Source organism: Salvelinus fontinalis, chromosome 24 (genome assembly GCF_029448725.1).
Source record: "Salvelinus fontinalis isolate EN_2023a chromosome 24, ASM2944872v1, whole genome shotgun sequence".
NCBI lineage: Eukaryota > Metazoa > Chordata > Actinopteri > Salmoniformes > Salmonidae > Salvelinus > Salvelinus fontinalis.
Genome location: NC_074688.1, coordinates 18,590,211 through 18,613,949, shown reverse-complemented (window position 1 = coordinate 18,613,949; position 23,739 = coordinate 18,590,211). Strand labels below are relative to the sequence as shown.

The following is a 23,739-nucleotide window of genomic DNA, read 5'->3' as shown; positions in this document are numbered from 1 at the left end:
CGCACAGGAAACCTGGTGCGTGGTGTAGGCACTGGTGGTACTGGGCTGGGGCGGGGAGGTGGCGCCGGAAATACCGGACCGTGCAGGCGTACTGGCTCCCTTGAGCACTGAGCCTGCCCAACCTTACCTGGTTGTATGCTCCCCGTAGCCCGACCAGTGCGGGGAGGTGGAATAACCCGCACCGGGCTATGTAGGCGAACCGGGGACACCATGCGTAAGGCTTGTGCCATGTAAACCGTCCCGAGGAGACGCACTGGTGGCCAGATGCGTTGGGCCGGCTTCATGACATCGGGCTCAATCCTCAATCTAGCCCTGCCAGTGCGGGGAGGTGGAATAACCCGCACCGGGCTATGAACACGTACAGGAGACACCATGCGCTCTACTGCGTAACACGGTGTCTGCCCGTACTCTCACTCTCCACGGTAAGTGCGCAGGTCTCCTACCTGACTTCGCCACACTCCCTTTTAGCCCCCCCAAGAAATTTTTGGGTTGTACTCGCGGGCTTCCAGCCTTGCTTCCGTGCTGCCTCCTCATATCGCCGCCTCTCTGCTTTCGCTGCCTCCAGCTCAGCTTTGGGGCGGCGATATTCTCCTGGTTGAGCCCAAGGTCCCTTACCATCCAATTCGTCCTCCCATGTCCAGAAAACCTGTGTAGGTGGGTCCTGTTGCAGTTTCACACGCCGCTTGGTCCGATTCTGGTGGGTAATTCTGTCACGATCGTCTATGGGTGAGAGAGAGGACCAAGGCGCAGCATGTGCAAAATACATTCTCTTTTATTTAGAGAAAGGAAAAACACGAAACGAACACTGAATACAAACTAAACAAAACAACAAACGACCGTGAAGCTAAATGACGTAAGTGCAATGACAAGCAACAAACGTTCAACATAGACAATTACCCACAAAACCCCAATGCCTATGACTGCCTTAAATATGGCTCTCAGAGACAATGAACCACAGCTGCCTCTAATTGAGAACCAATCTAGGCAGCCATAGACATAACTAGACAACTACACTAGACACTGCCCCATACACATACAACACCCCTAGACAGTACAAAAACACATACATTCCCCATGTCACACCCTGACCTAACTAAAAAACATTAAGAAAACAAAGAATACTAAGGCCAGGGCGTGACATAAACGAAATGAAGGAATATTGACTCAGTTCAATAAAATCATTTAAATTACATGTATAGAGTATACATGTATAGTATATGGGTCAGTTATAAAAAATGACCAATAATTTGAGATTTAAAACAGCTCATTAGTTTGTAACCCCAACTTGCAAGGGAGACATGTTCTTTCTCAACCTGGTCACCTGAATAGAGCCATACGACACATCAGTCTCAGTAAATGAACACAAGTTAGCCAAATATTACTAAAAATAAGAGGGGAAATACTTTTTGGGGATGGTTAGACAAACTAGCATCGCTGGTTGGAGCTCTTGACCACCGTTGGCTTTAGATTCTGTACTGGGAGCTCCTGTATGATGTCCAGGGTGTGGTTGAAAGTTAGGAATAATGATGGGAACTTTTGGGAGAAAAAAAACATTGGGCACAATTATTTAAACGCTCTAATCAGAAGTGTAATTTCAGTTTTGCTGACTGAAGGACATTCTACACATAATAGAGTAGGGATATTGAGAGGACAGACCCTGGGAGACAAGAAGCAAGTACAGGGAGTGAAAATGTAATGAATAATGGACATGAAACAAAAGAAGGACAGCGTCTGACAAGGGAAACATAACAACAATAATCCTGACACAGGGATGAAACCGAGGAATAGACAGATATAGGGTAGGGAATCAAAAACGTGCAGGAGTCCAGGTGAGTCCAATGAAGCGCTTATGCGTGTAATGATGGTAACACGCGTGTGTAATGATGGGCAGCCTGGCGCCCTCGAGCACCAGAGAGGGGGAGAGGGAGCAGATGTGACAGTATCCCCCCCTCTAGGGGCGCCACCCGGCGTCCCACCTGGGCAAGCCTGACGAGCCGGCCGAGGCGTGGGAGCCCCGACGAGCTGGCCGAGGCGTGGGAGACCGACGAGCCGGCTGAGGCATGACTTGGGGTGGGAGTCTGCCGAGGCAAGGAAAACGTGAAGGAGTCCAGGTAAGTCCAATGAAGAAGCTGATGCGCGTAACTATGGTGACAGGTGTGCGTAATGATGGGCCACCATGGGCCGCCCTCGAGCCCCAGAGAGGGGGAGCGGGAGCAGGTATAACAGTATCCCCCCTCTAGGGGCGCCACCTTGCGTCCCACCTGGGTAAGCCCGACGGGCCGGATGAGGCGTGGGAGCCGGATGAGGCGTGGGAGCCCGACGAGCCGGATGAGGCGTGGGAGCCCGACGAGCCGGATGAGGCGTGGGAGCCCGACGAGCCGGATGAGGCGTGGGAGCCCGACGAGCCGGCTGAGGCATGACGTGGGGGGGGGAGCTAGCCAAGGCAATGAAACCACTGAAGCCAGCTGAGGTACCACCAGTTCCTTCGGCAGCGGCACCCGGACCCGACGTCACCAACCAAAACAAAAAACAAACTCCCTGATGCTTCCAATATTGATGTCAGAATTCTGAGAGGACAGACGCTGGGAGACGAGAAGCAAGTACAGGGAGTGATCATTTGAATGAATAATGGACATGAAACGAAACAAGGACCGCATCTGGACAAGGGAAACATAACAACAATTATCGTGACACAGGGATGAAACTGAGGAATAGACAGATATAGGGGAGGCAATCAAAAACTAAGCAAAAAAAGAAACATCCTCTCACTGTCAACTGCGTTTATTTTCAGCAAACTTAACATGTGTAAATATTTGTATGAACATAAGATTCAACAACTGAGACATAAACTGAAGAAGTTCCACAGACATGTGACTAAGAAAAATTGAATAATGTGTCCCTGAACAAAGGGGGGGTCAAAATCAAAAGTAACAGTCAGTATCTGGTGTGGCCACCAGCTGCATTAAGTACTGCAGTGCATCTCCTCCTCATGGACTGCACCAGATTTGCCAGTTCTTGCTCTGAGATGTTACCCCACTCTTCCACCAAGGCACCTGCAAGTTCCCAGACATTTCAGGGGAATGGCTCTAGCCCTCACCCTCCGATCCAACAGATTCCTGATGTGCTCAATGGGATTGAGATCCGGGCTCTTCGCTGCCCATGGCAGAACACTGACATTCCTGTCTTGCAGGAAATCACGCACAGAACGAGCAGTATGGCTGGTGGCATTGTCATGCTGGAGGCTCATGTCAGGATGAGCCTGCAGGAAGGGTACCACATGAGGGAGGAGGATATCTTCCCTGTAACGCACAGCGTTGAGATTGCCTGCAATGACAACAAGCTCAGTCCGATGATGCTGTGACACACCGCCCCAGACCATGACGGACCACTCACCTCCAAATCGATCCCGCTCCAGAGTACAGGCCTCGGTGTAAGGCTCATTCCTTCGACGATAAACGTGAATTCGACCATCACCACTGGTGAGACAAAACCGCGACTCGTCAGTGAAGAGCACCTTTTGCCAGTCTTGTCTGGTCCAGCGACGGTGGGTTTGTGCCCATAGGCGACGTTGTTGCCGGTGATGTCTGGTGAGGACCTGCCTTACAACAGGCCTACAAGCCCTCAGTCCAGTCTCTCTTAGTGTATTGCGGACAGTCTGAGCACTGATGGAGGGATTGTGCGTTTCTGGTGTAACTCGGGCAGTTGTTGTTGCCATCCTGTACCTGTGCCGCAGGTGTGCTGTTCGGATGTCCCGATCACGTGCAGGTGTTGTTACACGTGGTCTGCCACTGCGAGGACGATCAGCTCTCCGTTCTTTCTCCCTGTAGCGCTGTCTTAGGTGTCTCACAGTACAGACATTGCTATTTATTTCCCTGGCCACATCTGCAGTCCTCATGCCTCCTTGCAGCATGCCCAAGGCACGTTCACGCAGATGAGCAAGGACCCTGGGCATCTTTCTTTTGGTGTTTTTCAGTAGAAAGGCCTCTTTAGTGTCCTAAGTTTTCAGAACTGTGACCTTAATTGCCTCCCGTCTGTAAGCTGTTAGTGTCTTAATGACCGTTCCACAGGTGCATGTTCATTAATTGTTTGTGGTTCATTGAACAAGCATGGGAAACAGTGTTTAAACCCTTTACAATGAAGATCTGTGAAGTTATTTGGATATTTACGAATTATCTTTGAAGACAGGGTCCTGAAAAAGGGACATTTCTTTTTTTGCAGAGTTTACATGGAAAAGGTCACAGGTAACACTATAAATGTATGTTATCACAAAAGAATCACCCTCCACAAAGAGCCTGGGTCTGGGACAAACCCAGACAGCATTTTCAAATCCACTATAATCATATTGGTGGTCAGCTCCTTTCCATGATATCTGGGAAAGCAAAGTTTGATTTTGACAAGTGCTTGTAATAATCAGATTAATGAATACTAAAAAGACCAGATATGTTTTTTTACTGCTACTGATCCAAGCTTAGGTAGAAATTAGAAGTGAAATAACCTATATATAGGTATAATGAAACCAAGTCATTTGAGTCAATTCCAAAATAAAATGTTGGATTGCCATTAATGACCTGATTGAAATAATACACTGATTGAAAGAATGCTTCTGTGAATGCAATTCTGTCATACATTCTTACTGAGACTGGAATTTCAGCGCGACTCTGTGTCTCAAAGAGTTACTGTTGCAGTCCACCTCTGGCTTCACCTGGATACTGAGCGTTGTGCTGTCAGTAGGAGTAGGGATGTTGTAGTGTAGCGCCACCTGAGAGAGAGGGAAGAACAAGCCAGGGAAACCATTTTGCCCAAAAATAAACATTTTAAAAGATAGAAAAAATAAACACTTCAAACTAAATATCAAGCCAGACAAAGCTTCTTAAATGTTTGAACTTCACAGTAATATATAAAACGGTATTTTACACCATAGGATTGGTAGGAGAGATGTGTTTTTACTAACCTGCATTGCCCTTCCATGATGTACTTCCCTTCTGTGTCCTGCAGTGCCCTCTCCTGGTAGAGACGCTTGTTGTTTTGGTTCACTTCGAAGATGTGCTGTGCCCCACTGGGAGACTGTACTGTGACTGTGCTGTAACCCTCTCTACTGTACACCCTGGTGGAGTAGAGAGCCAGGGCCTGGAGGGCCACCACTGTGTCCTAAACACACACACCAACAGACCACAGACAAATATGTTCAAAATGAATGAAAATACCCCATTTACAGAAAGGGTCGATTTTTACATTGATCTGTTACTAGAGTGACTATTTCCCTTTTCCATCCATTATGGTTTCTTGCCTCCATTTCAGTGGAAGTTAGTCTCAACAGGCTTGACATGACAAGAAGCACATACATGCCTGTGGTCTGGTAAATGTCAAGGTAATAATGCCTCACTACTTGTGCACGGCACAGGGTGCCATTCCGGAACAGAGGTGCTTAAGAAATACACATGTGTGTAAGAGAAGCCTCCGTAGGCATTCTGCTGTCTCACCAGCCACCTGACGATGCGGGAGGCGTAGCCCAGGTCAGTGGTAGACAGAGGGGAGGCACTGAGGGAAGCCAGCAGAACATAGGAGCTGATCTCCACTGCCAGGGAGGCTGAGACACACACACACACCATAGAATCTTATTCATCATTATACAGACTGTGAAGTTCTTCTCTGACCTACCCAATTAATTTTATGACAGACACCGGAGTTCACATAGTATTTTTGTTCTTTAAAATACTTTTGCCAGACGTGTGGGTGGTTTGCACATTTGGGATTACTCCATTGGCTCCATTGCCCAGGTAAGCTCAATCAAGGCAAGACACCACAAACAGATTTTGGACTATGACATGTCTCACCTTCTTGTAATGCGATCGTGTCCAGGTGCTGCAGAAGCTGGGCCCGGGTCTCCATGTCCCCTGCCAGGGTAAAGGTGTAGGCCAGCAGAGCAGTAGTATAAGTGTTGGACAAATCACTGGTGGAGTTCCTCAGGCAAGACAAGCTGCTGTACACAACAGGATCCTGGAGCACAAAATAACAGAGCAGCACATTAAGAGACATGTTAGCCTGGTCCCAGATCTGTTTGTTCTGGCAAGGTAATACAAACAGATCTGGGATCCGGCTAAACACATTCATGCTGGAGCACTTTTAGTTTTTCAGTTTACAGTATTATAACTAAACTGACTATCAGTTTTAACAGCACAGTACCATTCCGATCTGCTTACAGTAACAGCTATTTCTATGCTTGTTCATAGGCTACTTTCTGGGAAAAAACACTTTCACAGTGAATTAAATGAATACACAACTCACTACATTTTAGAATATCTAAATGACAGTTGACATAAGATGTATACAACAGACTTCATACAGGAGTTTAAACCAGTTTCCTGTAATGGACGTTGTTGAAGTGAGAAACGATGGTTATGTGGAGATGCTACGTACCGACACTGACATGTTGAGCTCCAGCATTGAAGACGTGATGTAGGCCGTCAGTGTCACTTCATCTGTCACCCCACCCTACAAAACAATATGTTAAATACTGAAACATGTGTAAACTGTCATCTGATACAATTCTCTAGAAATCATCATTCCCAAATTTATGGCTGGTCTGACGAGACAGAAAACGACATCTTCTTCCATCTTCTATCAGTTTGTTATCAATATAAATACCTTCATTCTGTTGTTAAAGAGTTTCCCCAATCTGACGAAACAGCCATGTTTGCCTTGTTGACGTTCCAACCAAGTCTTGGATTGCTCAATTTTTACCGGGTCAATATAAATGAAAGACTTTGCTTTGCCAAAGGATCTCAAAACAAAAGTAGTCAGCCTGAGAAAAGAGAACTTGATTTGACTGTCCCGTCATAATACCCACATAAGGTTGTCATAAACATGATTTAGAGCTTGACATTACTTGCAATGATTGCTCATGTTAACATATGACACATCCACATCCATGCCAGAGACAATGCCATTTGATTGGTTAATACTTCCTTGAAACAGACATAATTATGTGTTAACCAGTAAGTGAAAAAAACAATACTCACCCGGTGTTCCCCGAGCCCTGTAGGAAATAGGTAAGGTTTGGTAGGTTACTTTCTAAAGGTAATCCGTTACAGTTACTAGTTACCTGTCCAAAATTGTAATCAGTAACGTACATTTTGGATGACCAAACATTTCAGATTACTTTCCATTTAAGAGGCATTAGAAGAAGAAAAAAAAGGATCCATCAAACGCATTTGGTGTCATCATATTGGTCCAGTGGCATTTATTCATGGGTGCCAGTGGAAGCCAGGTTTCCCCCAAAAATTGACCAAAAAAGAAAAAATACATATAAAACGTACCTTTGATCTCTCCGTGCTTCATAATGTTCTCTCAATTTGCAAGAGGCTGAATGTATCTCACTAGAGAAAGCATCCAAGCGAGCTAAACAGCCCCCCTTTATGTGTATATAGCCTATCTGATGCTGTCTGGTCAAGAAGAGTATGACATTGTTGCCACCCGTAGCATTGAATGCAATGTAAGTCAGCGAGCATCTGGCCTCCCTTGATAAGTTTTTAAATAAAATAACAGACAATCAGCGTTGAACTAAACTGAGTGAGCTCAACTGTAAATGGTCCTGGCACACCAAAAGAAGTGTCAAGGGAAGCCAGTTTGGATTTGGCTTCACACCAATCACACCAACTACAACAAAACAAAGGAGCTGATCGTGGACTTCAGGAGACAGCAGAGGGAGCAGACCCCCATTCACATCGACGAGACTGCAGTGGAGAAGGTGAATGTCACGATCGTCTTCTTGAGAGAGAGGACCAAGGCGCAGCGCGTGAAAAATACATCTTTAATGAAGGAAAAAACAAACACTTACAAAATGAACAAAACAAACATGAAGCTAAACAGAACTAAGTGCACACATGCAACATAGAACATAGACAATTACCCACAAAAACCTAAAGCCTATGGCTGCCTTAAATATGGCTCACAATCAGAGACAACAATAAAAAGCTGTCTCTTTTCGAGAACCAAATCAGGCAACCATAGACTTTCCTAAACACCTACACTGAACACTACCCCATACCTACTACAAAACCCCCTAAACAAATACACACACCCTAAACTAGACAAAACACACAAAGACAACCCACCCCAACTCACGCCCTGACCAACTAAATAAATAAAAGAAAAGGAACAATAGGTCAGGAACGTGACAGTGAAAAGCTTCAAGTTCCTCGGCATAGACATCACTGACGATATGAAATGGTTGACTCACACGCCTTTTCAACCTCAGGAGGCTGAAGAAATTTGGCTTGTCCCCTAAGACACGAACAAACTTTTACAGATGCACCATTGAGAGTATCCTGTTGGACTGTATCCCCGCCTGGTACGTCAACTGCACTGCAACTTCAGGGCTCTCCAGAGGGTGGTGTGGTCTGCCCAACGCATCACCAGGGGCACATTTCCACATTTCCATCACCTGATGTCACAGGAAGGCCAAAAAGATCATCAAGGACATCAACCACCCGAGCCACGGCCTGTTCACCCCATTGTCATACAGAGCTGGGACCAAAAGACTGAAAAACAGCTTCTATCTCAAGGCCATCAGACTGTTAAATAGCCATCACTAGTTGGCCTACACCCAGTACCCTGAACTGAACTTAGTCACTGTCAATAACCAGCTACCACTTGATTACTCAACCCTGCACCTTAGAAGTTGCTGCCTTATGTACATAGACATGGAATCACTGGCCACTTTTATAATGTTTAACTCCTATTTTACTAATGAATGTATATACTGTATTCTGCTGTATTCTAGTAAATGCCACTCTGACATTGCTCCTCCTAATAGGTATCGTTTTTTTTATTCCATTAATTTACTTTTAGATTTGTGTGTTTTGTTGTGAATTGTTAGAAACTACTGCACTGTTGGAGCTAGGAACACAAGCATTTCGCTTTACCTGCAATAACATCTTCTAAATATGTGTATGCGACCAATAACATTTGATTTGATTTGATGTGATCACATCAAAAGCAAACATCATTGACAGAAAAAAACTTGAATTGTGTCGCTGTCCTCCGGTGGCTAGCTAGCTAAAATTGTCCCTTTCCTAAATTAGCCATGGCTGGAGATAGTGTTTTTTAATTATCCGTACAGGCCAGTGATTATAATGGCGATTCAGATCCAACCAAAAATTCATACATTGTGCCCCAGGCATGAGAGCAGTGGCGGATTTAGGTATAGGCAACATGGGCAGTCTCTCAGGGCAGCATCTGCCGGGGGTGGCACAGGGCGCCCGCACAAAAGATGTTGGAATTGTGACATTTGCGCAATCGGTTTTCTATAGCTCATTTGCACGTCACGTCAGTGACATCATGTCACCATGTGGGACTGTGGGTCAATTAACCTTGCCGGAGTGGGCGCCCTGATTCTAGTTTGTGAGCTAGGCAGGCTACTGCCTGGGAAGGTGTCCCACTCAGAAGTACGAGATGGGAAGGGTGGCGGGGGTAGGTTGACCTCAGGCCTCCCCACAGGGAGAGCGGGGGAATCTATCAAATAGTACTGTACAAAGTTAGAGGTGCGCTAATACAATTAGTAAAATCAGTCACGCTACGAAATGCTACCAAATAAACCACAATTCATTCATAATACTGTGAATATATACACTGCTCAAAAAAATAAAGGGAACACTTAAACAACACAATGTAACTCCAAGTCAATCACACTTCTGTGAAATCAAACTGTACACTTAGGAAGCAACACTGATTGACAATAAATTTCACATGCTGTTGTGCAAATGGAATAGACAAAAGGTGGAAATTATAGGCAATTAGCAAGACACCCCCAAAAAAGGAGTGATTCTGCAGGTGGTGACCACAGACCACTTCTCAGTTCCTATGCTTCCTGGCTGATGTTTTGGTCACTTTTGAATGCTGGCGGTGCTCTCACTCTAGTGGTAGCATGAGACGGAGTCTACAACCCACACAAGTGGCTCAGGTAGTGCAGTTCATCCAGGATGGCACATCAATGCGAGCTGTGGCAAAAAGGTTTGCTGTGTCTGTCAGCGTAGTGTCCAGAGCATGGAGGCGCTACCAGGAGACAGGCCAGTACATCAGGAGACGTGGAGGAGGCCGTAGGGGGGCAACAACCCAGCAGCAGGACCGTTACCTCCGCCTTTGTGCAAGGAGGTGCACTGCCAGAGCCCTGCAAAATGACCTCCAGCATGCCACAAATGTGCATAAAAGTGTGTACTGTATGACAGAGTGATAGACCGTTTAATCAACATGAAAGAGAGGGGGATGGCCTTGGGGTTTCACTACAAGTAGGGTGAGTCAACATGTTTTTTCTGCTTGCACAAACACATACACACAAATTAGAACTATGGACAGCCACATCATATTTAGCTTACGTTGATTGGACTAAATAGTTTTTGGTATATTTGATTTGTCACTGTATTAGATTAAGCATAGGTGATTTGATGATGTTGAAATGTTGAAGTTGGAATGGTGCTGGAATAGTGGCGGCAGTTCCTGTTTTCTTTGTGACTTGCAGTAACTCTGTGGTTCTAAATCAATAGTTGTTAACCAGTCTGAAAATGTCAGAAACATTCAATTGCTTGACCATGCTGTAGGTGATGTGACTGTTTGTTACATGCAATATGCTTTGTGGACTTCACCGGACAGAGGTTGCTCTCCGGTTTTGTAATGAAACAAAGGTGTGGTTTAATTTTTTCTGCTGCTGTCTTATTATTGTCTCGGCCTTAGGCCTATATATATCACAGTGGCAAGGCATATGAACTAACAGGTTATAGAGCTAACAAGATAATTATCACAACACATAGAGTGGGGCAAAAAAGTATTTAGTCAGCCACCAATTGTGCAAGTTCTCCCACATAAAAAGATGAGAGAGGCCTGTAATTTTCATCATAGGTACACTTCAACTATGACAGACAAAATGAGGAAACAAAATCCAGAAAATCACATTGTAGGATTTTTTATGAATTTATTTGCAAATTATAGTGGAAATGACCAGCATGGTCAAATAATAATAATCACAGGAGTTGTCGAGGGTGCAGCAAGTCAGCACCTCAGGAGTAAATGTCAGTTGGCTTTTCATAGCCGATCATTAAGAGTATCTCTACCGCTCCTGCTGTCTCTAGAGAGTTGAAAACAGTAGGTCTGGGACAGGTAGCACGTCCGGTGAACAGGTCAGGGTTCCATAGCCGCAGGCAGAACAGTTGAAACTGGAGCAGCAGCACGGCCAGGTGGACTGGGGACAGCAAGGAGTCACCATGTCAGGTCGTCCTGAGGCATGGTCCTAGGGCTCAGGTCCTCCGAGAGAGAGAAAGAAAGAGAGAAAGACATAATTAGAGAGAGCATAATTAAAATCACACATTACACTTGATGAGACAGGAGAAGTACTCCAGATACAACAAACTGACCCAAGCCCCCCAACACATAAACTACTGCAGCATAAATACTGGAGGCTGAGACAGGAGGGGTCAGGCGACACTGTGGCCCCATCCGATGACACCCCCGGACAGGGCCCAACAGGAAGGATATAACTTCACCCACTTTGCCAAAGCACAGCCCCCGCACCACTGGAGGGATATCTTCAACCACCAACTTACCATCCTGGGACAAGGCCGAGTATAGCCCACAAAGATCTCCACCATGGCACAACCCAAGGGGGGCGCCAACCCAGACAGGAAGATCACGTAAGTGACTCAACCCACTCAAGATCCTCCTAGGGACAGCATGAAAGAGCACCAGTAAGCCAGTGACTCAGCCCCTGTAGTAGGGTTAGAGGCAGAGAATCCCAGTGGAGAGAGGGAAACCGGCCAGGCAGAGACAGCAAGGGCGGTTCGTTGCTCCAGAGCCTTTCCGTTCACCCTCACACTTCTGGGCCTGCATCATTTTTGGACAGAAAGTTTCAGATTTTTGCAATGTTACGTAGATGGAAAAAAGTTATCCTTGAAACAGTCTTGATATGTTCGTCAAAAGAGAGATCAGGGTCCAGAGTAACGCCGAGGTCCTTCACAGTTTTTTTTTTAGACGACTTTACAACCATCAAGATTAATTGTCAGATTCAACAGAAGATCTCTTTGTTTCTTCGGACCTAGAACAAGCATCTCTGCTTTGTCTGAGTTTAAAAGTAGAAAGTTTGCAGCCATCCACTTCCTTATGTCTGAAACACAGGCTTCTAGCGAGGGCAATTTTGGGGCTTCACCATGTTTCATTGAAATGTACAGCTGAGTGTCATCCGCATAGCAGTGAAAGTTAACATTATGTTTTCAAATGACATCCCCAAGAGGTAAAATATATAGTGAAAACAATAGTGGTCCTAAAACGGAACCTTGAGGAACACCGAAATGTACAGTTGATTTGTCAGAGGACAAACCATTCACAGAGACAAACTGATATCTTTCTGACAGATAAGATCTAAACCAGGCTAGAACTTGTCCGTGTAGACCAATTTGGGTTTCCAATCTCTCCAAAAGAATGTGGTGATCAATGGTATCAAAAGCAGCACTAAGGTCTAGGAGCACGAGGACAGATGCAGAGCCTTGGTCTGACGCCATTAAAAGGTAATTTACCACCTTCACAAGTGCAGTCTCACAAGTGCTATGATGGGGTCTAAAACCAGACTGAAGCATTTCGTATACATTGTTTGTCTTCAGGAAGGCAGTGAGTTGCTGCGCAACAGCTTTTTTATTTATTTTTGAGAGGAATGGAAGATTCGATATAGGCTGATAGTTTTTTATATTTTCTAGGTCAAGGTTTGGCTTTTTCAAGAGAGGCTTTATTACTGCCACTTTTAGTGAGTTTAGTACACATCCGGTGGATAGAGAGACGTTTATTATGTTCAACATAGGAGGGCCAACCACAGGAAGCTGCTCTTTCAGTAGTTTAGTTGGAATAGGGTCCATGATCAAATGATTTCAGTGGGAAAACATCTGGAAGTCCCTACATGTATTGGGTCAGTGATGCACTTGTTGATAAGACACCATGATGTCCTCAAGGGGCGCAACTTTGGTTTTAGAAGTGGGGGGTACATAATTCAAAATGTAATCATTTATTTTAATACAGTTGTATAAACACTCCAAACAGCCTACCCGACCGCTCGGAGGCGTCCGCATGGTCCTATAGCACACCGTTGCCTCGTTTTGTATCACACTACATTGATAAAACACAATTTCAGAATGTGTGGGGGACATGTCCCCACCGTCCCCAATGGGGGACCAGTACGAAAAAAAGTATGTAAATGTATGCGCTCTACTGTAAGTCACTCTGGATAAGATCCTCTGCTAAATGACTAAAATGTAGAAAGTTGCGCCTCTGATGCCATTTATAGTGTAGCTCTGTCATTTACATGATAGCAGGGTCGTAGTCACTGTGACGAAACGTTTTCAAAGGTTCTTCAATGGAAAACAAAAACAAAGGGCTCCTATTGGACAAATCCAGCCCTGTATGACCCATATTTTGAGGACCTCTCATACCACAAGTGAGGAACTTGTTAGCCTTGTCTCGGATGGCTGGAGTGAGCTGCTCTGTGTTCCTCAGGTACTCCAGGATGTAGATATTGGGGGCGAGGAGGGCCATATTCTGCTTTCCACACCCATACGGCATCTGCAACAGTCCATCCAGGTTCTTGAGGGCCCGACCCAGGATGTCACCTACAGGTAAACATGGGACTTCTGTAATACTGTCCTCTTTAGCAAACAGCAGCATTATCATTGGAGAAAGGTTGCTTTTCCCACCACTACGCCTTTCTAAACTCACCAAGCCTCTAAATAATACAATGGTTTATTTTACCCAGGACTGAGAGAGAAATTTGATCTGATCCATCCACCACATTCTTGGGGAGTTGCAGTTCAATTCCACCTCCTCTGTCAGAGCTTCTGCTGTAGACATACAGATGATAAGATGAATGAAGAGTATCAGTTCAATCAAAGTGAACATTCGATGTGTCCTCTCTCCAGTACGTTCACAATTTCATTGTCACACACAGAATGGGACTGGACAGCTTCTGCAATAATGGACACATTCAAAACCCCTACACACACATTGACAGACAGAGTGCAGTACAGGTTACACAACATCCAAAATGGTGACAGAGTACACAACTCAGGCTGACATCCATTCTGTTGTTTGAACGGTTGAATGAAGACTGGTGATTTACCCAGGATAGAGGGTGCCATTGTCCAACTGAAGGTCTTTTGTCCATTGGCACACAAGCATGATGAGTACTGGACATCCTTCAAGGGTGTGAGAGTGTAGTCTAAGGAGTGAGCTGGAGTCACAGAAACCTGCCAAATAGGAACACTTGTAAGATAACATGGAAAACCCAAGACTGATACATTGGGTGTAAAAAATAAATACAAAATAAACACTGACTAGACAAACTGCAACAAAACAAAATACAAGAGTTTAAAAACAACTCAAGAAACAACTCAAGAAACGATAATGATGCAGTGTCGTACCCTGATGCACTTGGACATCTAGTTAAACACAGTGGCCTTCAGCCCAAAGTGCTCCCCACAGATGATGGAGTAGGGCAGGTTGAGTTCCAGGAAGAAGGGCTGGAAGACAGGGAGCTCCACTGGAGGAGCCAGGCCGAAGCCGCCAGGAGCCAGGCAGAATGCCTCTGAAAGTGCACCCTTGTAGCTGTGTTCGCTAATATAGTCAAAATGTTGGCTTTGTGGTAACTTAGTCAATGGCCATGGGGTAAGTTGAGCCAACGGCCACCATACCCCATACAAATGCTGATTACATTTGGTCCGTTTTATGCATAATATGCATAGTATATTTGCAATGTGTCATGCATATGTAATCAAGATAGTGCATTTGTATTGAAAAAGAGCTGACATCATCATGCCCCACGTATACAAACGTAAAACAAAATAGTAATATACTATGCTATAAATACTATAGTATTCACTATAGTATTTTTACTGACTTTACTGTAGTATTCACTGTAGTGTTTCTGTAGTATACTGAAGTATTTACATTTAACTATAGAATAAATACTGTAGTAAACTAAAACCATAGTAATTAATGTAGTGTTTTTGCGGATTGTAGTATACTGTAATATATACAATGTTGTGTTTTTGCAGACTGTACTATACTAATTTACTGTAGTGTTTTTGCTTACATTACTGTCGTATATACTATAGTATTTTTGTTTTAGTATCTTTGACATACAAGTAGAGGCTTTCCCCTTCAGGAAACCTACTGAAGAAATACTGCAAAAGCACATTTTCAAGGAAAGGTCTGGGGTCTGAACAGATAATTCAAAGCTTCAGCTCTTATCCATAACCTGTAAGGAACACAATGTATGGTATATACTTGGCCTATAGGTTTCTCACTTATGGGTGGCACAAATTGCGACATGGGGGAGGGGAATTGGCAGTGTATATGCTAATAAAATACTGTAGTATTTCCTATAGTTAAAAAAAAGTGTTGTGTTTTGGTGGATTACTGTGTTTTTGTGGACATTACTATAGTATTTACTAGTGTTATTTTGCGGATAATATGACAGTCTTCTACAACATTCTATATTAAGTACTTCACATGATTGAGGGAGACTACAGTGTGTAGTATAGTAATAGTATGTGTAGTATAGTATTCTCCAGTGTACTGCAGAATTATATGTATGTACTATATTATTCTATAGTAAACCAAAGGTTTTTTTCATGTGGGGCAGCAAGTGATGACAAAATTGACTGAATGACACTGAAGAGGTACGTTGACAAAAAATAAAAACAAACATGTACCAGGGCAAAAGAGAGGCAACGAGAGATGAGCAGAGGTCCACATGGTCTTATCTGAACTTGGTAAACATATCAATATTTTTGCGGACCGGTTTCATGGGCTTAGTAGTCTCAAATAGTAGCCTCTACATTTGCTTTTTAGGCTCAAACAAGCTCCATGATGTGAAAACTCTGGTCCACAGCACTGAGGCCACAGAGGGAGCCGGGCTGGGCCGAGAGCTGTAGGGTGTTCTCCTCCCCTGGAACTGCTTGTGAGGGTGAGAACTCCACCGACACCTGGTGCACATGACATACATAAGTGTACATTATACACCTTTATACAAGGAATGATATCTATGTGCATGGAAATACTTGACACTATTTATACCTTCCATAAAATTGAACATAGTATGATTGTGATGTGCAGAAGTCAGAGGGTATAACATACGAAGAAGCATGCCCACAGTCTCACTGGGTAGCATACTGTACACAAGGACCTGTACCACAGGCGCCATCTCCGGAACCACTGCCAACTTCAAAGTAACTTCACCCCCAGTTGCTGTAACACAAGAGCATGTCACTGTCATTGTCATCAAGCACCTTCCAGTATGTTCATAATTAATTAATGAAACTCCCTCACCAGGACTCCCGTGCTGCACGGTAACCTTCATATGTCCATGCTGAACTATCACCCCTCTGGATAAGGCCTGGAGGAGGGAAAGGGTAAAACACTTGTCCCAGTTATTCCATCAAGTCAGCAAGAATATGATGAGAAGTACTGGTGTTGTATAGAGACAACCTTCCTTTGAAGATGAGATGTTGGGACTGTCTGAAATGACCCTGGTCAAAAGTAGCACACTAGAGAATAGGGTGCCATTTTGGACTCACCCTGGGTTTGCAGGTTGTCACAACTTGTTCCTGGTTCTACTCACCAGGTAGATGACATCCACTAAACCCTTTGGGACAGTCTCCCCTACGATGGCATACTGGATGGTGATTGACACTTCCTCCCAACACGACAGTGGGTTTTCCATCTTCTGAATAGCCAGAGAGCTGGATGTTTTACTGTGAGGGGCAGTGGGCTGGATCAGTGAGAGTTTGTGTTGCCCTCTTTTGAAATAGGGGATCCTGTATCTAATGTTCTCCACTTGAGGTGTGTTGCTAACCTGGAAATCAACAGAAGAGAGAGAGAGTACAACTAAAGACCCAATCCAAAATTGACCCTTAGAGCTCCACCTTGCACTCTGATAGGCTAGGTGGAAGTTTCACCATATTGCTTATTATACCAATGGAATTTTCTCAGATCTCCACAAGAGCATGATAGACCCTAGAGGGTAGGGTCAAGGTGGTAATTTGGAATTGAGCATAAAGAATCTTTAGAGTCTCAGAGTCTTTCAAAACCTAGAAGGAATCATACTTACTATGAGGTTAATATTCTCTTTGGGCATACTGGTTGTGTTGAGGGAGAAACTGGCAGTACCATGGCTGTCCATTGGACTCCTCTCCAACCACAGACACATGATGATCATAGAGAAAGTGATGGATTACAGTATATTAAAAAGACACAAAGTAGACTGACATTTCAGAGCTAGGTGTCTTGTTGAAGTGAACATAGTTTCTTCAGGAAAGCATACAGTCCTCTATTGCCTCTTTATGGCAGGGGGGTGTATAATCAGGAACTCCTTCTGGATTTTATTATTGGTATCAATACATTGTGCCCTAAGGGTTGACACAACTCTACCACTGCTTTACCAGGTACAGGCTACCCAGAAGCGTATCTGATTTTATTTCATAATAAAACACATAAAAAACATAAAACATCATACATTTCCTATAGAAAGTATATTATAAACCTCATAAGAGATATTATAAAGGCTCATACATGCATATTTGTAATTCATTATACCTGCAGGCTTTTAGTCAAGTGTTTTCAACAATGAATTTAGACCTGCATTCATAAAGACTCTCGGTGTGTGAGTGCTGATCTAGGATCAGTTTAAAATGTTGGATCACAATGAACAAGGTTACATGGACAGGGGGAGACCTGATCCTACAGTCTTATAAAAAAAGGTGCTTTCTAGAACCTAAAAGGGTTCTTCGGCTGTCCCCATATGAGAACCCTTTGAGAATCCTTTTTGTTCCAGGTAGAACCGTTTGGGTTCTATGTAGAACCCTTTCCGACAGAGAGTTTTACATGGAACCCAAAAGCGTTCTCCTTTGGGGACAACTGAAGAATCCTTTTGGAAACCTTTTTTCTAAGAGTGTAAGTCACCAATCCTTCACTGAGATGCTTTATGAATACAGGCCCAGCTGTTCATGTGAATCCCAAATGTGTCCCAAAGTCTCATGGCCTCATAGGAACAGTTTATGACATTGAGCAGTTACATTGTAGGTCTTCAATTAGCATTTATCATTAGCGCAGACCTGGGTTCCAACAAATGCATATTTATGTATTTGTATTTAAATACACATTTTCTGTGTATTTTAGTATTTTCAAATAATATGTGCAAATTAACTACTTCTATTTGAACTATTTTCAAATACTAGTTTCCAAATACATTATTTCAAATATCCCTAGGACCAAACAGACCTGGGTGCAAATGCATGAAGTATTGAAATTGATTCGACATGAGTTGGAAAGGCATACAAAAAAAAAGATTCCACAAGTCTTTACAAGATCGCACAAGTTGACAGGGCATGTCAGAGCAAAATCCTAGTCATGAGGTCAAAGGAATTATCCGTAGAGCTCTGTGATAGGATTTTTTCGAGGCCCAGATCTGGGGAAGGGTACCAAAAAATGTCTGCAGCAAGAAAACCGTGGCCTCCATCATTCTTAAATGGAAGAAGTTTGGAACCACCAAGATTCTTCCTAGAAATGGCCGCCCGGCCAAACTGAGCAATCGGGAGAGAAGGGCCTTGGTCAGGTAACTCGATGGTCACTCTGACAGAACTCCAGAGTTCCTCTATGGTGATGGTAGAACCTCCCAGAAAGACAACCATCTCTGCAGCACAACGCCAATCAGCCCTTTATGGTAGAGTGGCCAGACGGAAGCCCTTCCTCAGTAAAAAGGCACATGACAGCCCGCTTTGAGTTTGCCAAAGTTTGCCAAAAGGCACCTAAAGGACTCCCAGACCATGAGAAACAAGATTCTCTTGGCTGATGAAACCAAGATTGAACTGTTTTGCCTGAATGCCAAGCGTCACGTCTGGAGGAAACCTGGCACCATCCCTACGGTGAAGCATGGTGGTGGCAGCATCATACTGTGGGGATGTTTTTCAGTGGCAGGGACTGGGAGACTATTCAGGATCTCAGACTGGGGCGAAGTTTCACCTTCCAACAGGACAACAACCCTAAGCACACAGCCAAGACAATGCAGGGGTGGCTTCTGGACAAGTCTCTGAATGTCCTTGAGTGGCCCAGCCAGAGTGTAGGGGGTGCAGAGAAGTCAGGCGCAGGAGAGCAAAAACTGTTTTACAACGGCACAGTTTAATAAACAAAAACCACCGTAAACAGAACAATAAATCAATGGGTAAACAAAACCGTTATACACCAGCATAACGTGCACAAGTACTTCAATAAACAATTCCGGACAAGGACATGGGGGAAACAGTGGGTTAAATACACAACATGTAATAATGGAATCGAAACCAGGTATGTGGGAAGACAAGACAAAACAAATGGAAAATGAAAGGTGGATCGGCAATGTCTAGAAGACCGGTGACGTCGACCGCCGAACGCCGCCCGAACAAGGAGAGGGACCGAGTTCGGTGGAAGTCGTGACACAGAGCCTGGACTTGAACCCGAGCGAACATCTCTGGATGGGGCAATTTACAAACAAAGTATGTGTGTTTAGTCAGTCCGCCAGAACAGAGGTAATACAGATGACCAGGGATGTTCAGTGAATAAGTGTGTGAATTGAACTATTTTCCTGTCCTGCTAAGCATTGAAAATGTAACTAGTACTTTTGGGTGTCATGGAAAATGTATGGAGTAAAAAGTACAGTATTTTCTTAAGGAATGTAGTGAAGTAAAAGTTAAAGTAGTCAAATATATAAAGAGTAAAGGAAAGTACAGATACCCCCAAAAACTACTTAAATAGTACTTTAAAGTATTTTTACTTAAGTACTTACACCACTGTGTGTAGATATAGGAGGGAAAAATACTATTTAATCCATTTTAGAATAAGGCTGTAATGTAAAATAATGTGGGAAAAGTCAAGGGGTCTGATTACTTTCCTGACTCGCTGTGCATTCCAATATTCATGTCACGCCCTGACCGTAGAGAGCTTTTTATGTCCCTATTTTGGTTTGGTCAGGGTGTGATTTGGGTGGGCATTCTATGTTAATTTTCTATGTTTTGTATTTCTTTGTTGTTTGGCCGGGTGTGGTTCTCAATCAGAGGCAGCTGTCTATCGTTGTCTCTGATTGAGAACCATACTTAGGTATCTTTTCCCCACTGATGCTTTGTGGGTAGTTGTTTTCTGTTTTTGTGTCTTCACCAGACAGAACTGTTTTGTGTTGTTACATTTAGTTATTTTGTCTCAGTGTTCAGTTTTTAAAAATAAATAATCATGAACGCTTCCCACGCTGCGCTTTGGTCCACACATTCTTCATACGACGGCCGTTACAATTCAATATACTTGTATTTTCTCCGAAAGAAATATCCAGATACTTACTTTGAAATTTAGTGAAAGTAATGTAAATACTGAAAATAGTATTTGAATCCCGATCAGCTTGAGCATAATTGGACAGTGACATTTGGTGGAGTTCCACATTGTCTTGTAACTACAGTGCATTACAGAACAGAGATAGTGTTGACTCACGTTGCACACACTTCTACTTTATACTCCTCTTGAACAACGCTGATCTCATCGGCGAGGTTCATTTTGATCTCAAACTTTGGCAAAACTAGAGATAAGAGAACAGCAGGCAACTCATGAATGTTCCAGAAATGTGATGCATTGATTCAACTTCCAGATCCATATTATTACCTAGCATGAAAGGTCAAATAAAGAAGCTCTACTTACCATACTTTTCTACCTTGAAGCGATGGTATATTTTGTTTCACCAATCCACACTACAATAGCATAGGATCCTACGGGTGCTTCAGAGTTCAGGGGGTAAGAAAGCTGCAGAATGTTGCCACTGGATGTAGTATTGACCCACTGTCCAATCCTGTTCTGATGAACATCCTGTTGGTTCATAGAACAAGGGACACGTTTAGCAGGGCACAAAATTGTGGAACGTTCAGATACAAATGATGTTATGTAGGCCAAACATGCCTGTCTGACATGAAGAGTAAAGAGTCACATCAGCTCTATTCATGACATTTCTATCTGCAACGTTCTGAAGTTTGCTTGCTGAAGGTGGCCCAGATGTGATCACATAAAGCTGATAGGGAGTCTTCTGGTAACTGCCATGTGGACATGAATGATGACCTACAGGACCTAGCTGGTGGAGTCATTGTCTTATAATGTACTAGTATTTACAGTGAGTCATCATACATTGATAGACTATTAAGGGTCTTACCTGCAGTTCCACAATGTTGTACTGTGAAAGGAAAGACAAAAGATTGGTTAATGTTTTATGGATAACTCTCAAATTCCCCAAAAATTAAAAGAGGAGCAAAACTGTCAACTGTAGGAACTAGGCAGATGCTTGGCTTTGTTTCTTAAATTAAACATAACATGTCGCTTTTGCAATAGATTAATTCAATCTCAGGAAGAAACTCCTATACATTCCAATCTGACCTATATGAGTGGAAAACACCATGACTTGTGGCGAATGTTTGAGGACCTTGAAATCCACCCACGCAGGTGTACATGCAGACATGTACAATATGTTTGCCCTGAGTGCTATGTGTCTCAACTGTTTGTGTAGCCTGTGTATGATAAGGCTACACAAACAGTTGAGACACATAGCACTCAGGGCAAACATATTGTACATGTCTGCAGAGGTTCTCTAAGTTAACCTGCGTGGGTGGATTTCAAGGTCCTCAAACATTCGCCACAAGTCATGGTGTTTTCCACTCATATAGGTCAGATTACAGGCTAACTTTGCCCAATAGTTGTTTGAAACATTTCCCATTTCCAAAGCCTTATTGTTCATGAAGTACAAATGAGATGTGTATGACATGTGGTAGCTAGTTTAAAATAAGATTTTACAGTATATTGTACATAATAATCCTTGTCCTTGTCTATGGGGCAGGAGCCCATCTCCTGTTTCTGTAGCTTGAGGCAGCCTGGACAGGATGCTCGTCTATCGCAGGGCATTACCCCCAACCCGTCACACAGTATTATGATGTTGCGATCCTTGTGATTCCTCTGTATCTGTCTTTTTGTTTGAAATAGTGGAGAAACCGTTCTAAAGGAAGACCAAATAAGTCATTGTTTTCAATATTCAATGTTTCACATTTTCAACACTCACCAGCTTATTGACAGGGCTAAAACTGGTATCCAAGGTGATGACTCTAAACTGCACTGTAAAAAGACAAAGAAAAGACAAAGACAAGCACTCAATGAGAGCTTTAGAAGCATAATTTTGAAGGATTTCCAGATACCAGGAATTGTTCAACTGGGATTTCTGGAAAAGCAGGGATTTTAGGGAAAGTTAACAGAATTTTGGAAGACAAACGTTTGACAGCTACTCTGGATAATATTTTACACTGTTGGTACTAAGGCCCCAATTCAATCAATTGCAGATAAAGGAAAACTGCACTGCAAGTTTACTGAAACTATTTACACTATCGATACCCAATGATATGTCCAGGAGAGGAACACCTTACAACATGTGGTATGTTGGTTCAAACTCCAGTGTACATATCCTCAGTGAACCCACGGTGGATTTTATCTTTATGATGTGCTGTTTCAGGTGTCTCTTAGGAGCAACATGTGATGACAGAGCAACCCATCATAGAAACATGATACCACCTAATTGTCCTGTTTCTTAGCAAGCAGACTAATTAAGTACGGGCTCTGTGTAAAATTACCTGTGTGTCCCGGGTTGTAGATTGGTTTATCTGTTTGGACAAATGTCATCAGACTGTAGGGTTTAATCATGACCTTTCTCTCCTCCGTGGATAGAAACGCTTCACCTCAAACCTCCACTTTAAACGTGTGAACTTCATCACTCTCCATGAGGGGCTTATCAACAAGACAATGAAGCATTAACATAAGGTCCTGTGCGGCTAAGTTGGTGAGAACTAAACTTAAGAGACGCACCACAAATCTGAGAACTACAGTACACTCTTATTGAATGGTTCTGGATGTCGACCAGTGCTGGGCTGACCTGAAACTGAAAGCAGCGGTGAAACTCTAGGTCAGAACTCTCTTGGAGAAGTATTTTGTTCTGTCCATTGGCGATCAGAGATATGGTCATTACCAGGGTCTCGTTGGGCTGCAGAAGGCTGGCACAAAGCTTGACCTCCGAGCCTGCCTGGATTACTGCAGGAATGGCTACCATGATCTCCACACATGCGGAGATCATCCATTCACCCACACCGCATCTCACAAAGACACTGCTGGTTGGAACCAAAAATCTCCAATTTGGACTCATCAAACTAAAGGACAGATTTCCATCGGTCTAATGTCCATTGCTGGTGTTTCTTGGCCCAAGCAAGTCTCTTCTTTTTCTTGGTGTCATTTAGTAGTGGTTTCTTTGCAGCAATTTGACCATGAATGCCTGATTCACACAGTCTCCTCTGAACAGTTGATGTTGAGATGTGTCTGTTAATTGAACTCCGTGAAGCATTTATTTGGGCTGCAATTTCTGAGGCTGGTAACTCTAATGAACTTATCCTATGCAGCAGAGGTAAATCTGGGTCTTCCATTCCTGTTGTGGTCCTCATGAGAGCCAGTTTCATCATAGCTATTGATGGTTTTTGCGACTGCACTTGAAGAAACGTTCAAAGTTCTTGAAATAATATGGACTTGGTCTTTAACCAAATAGGGCCATCTTCTGTAGACCCCCCCCCCCCCAAACCAGCCCCCCCACCATTTAGACCCCCCCCCCCCCCCCCCACACCA

General features: G+C 43.7%; 2 pseudogenes; both read right to left on the bottom strand.

Annotated features, from left to right (window-relative positions):
* Window positions 1–4,195: 4,195 nt before the first annotated feature.
* LOC129821696 (alpha-2-macroglobulin-like) lies at window positions 4,196–18,225 on the bottom strand (annotated as a pseudogene).
* Window positions 18,226–20,519: 2,294 nt separating this feature from the next.
* LOC129821695 (alpha-2-macroglobulin-like protein 1) lies at window positions 20,520–21,325 on the bottom strand (annotated as a pseudogene).
* Window positions 21,326–23,739: the final 2,414 nt, after the last annotated feature.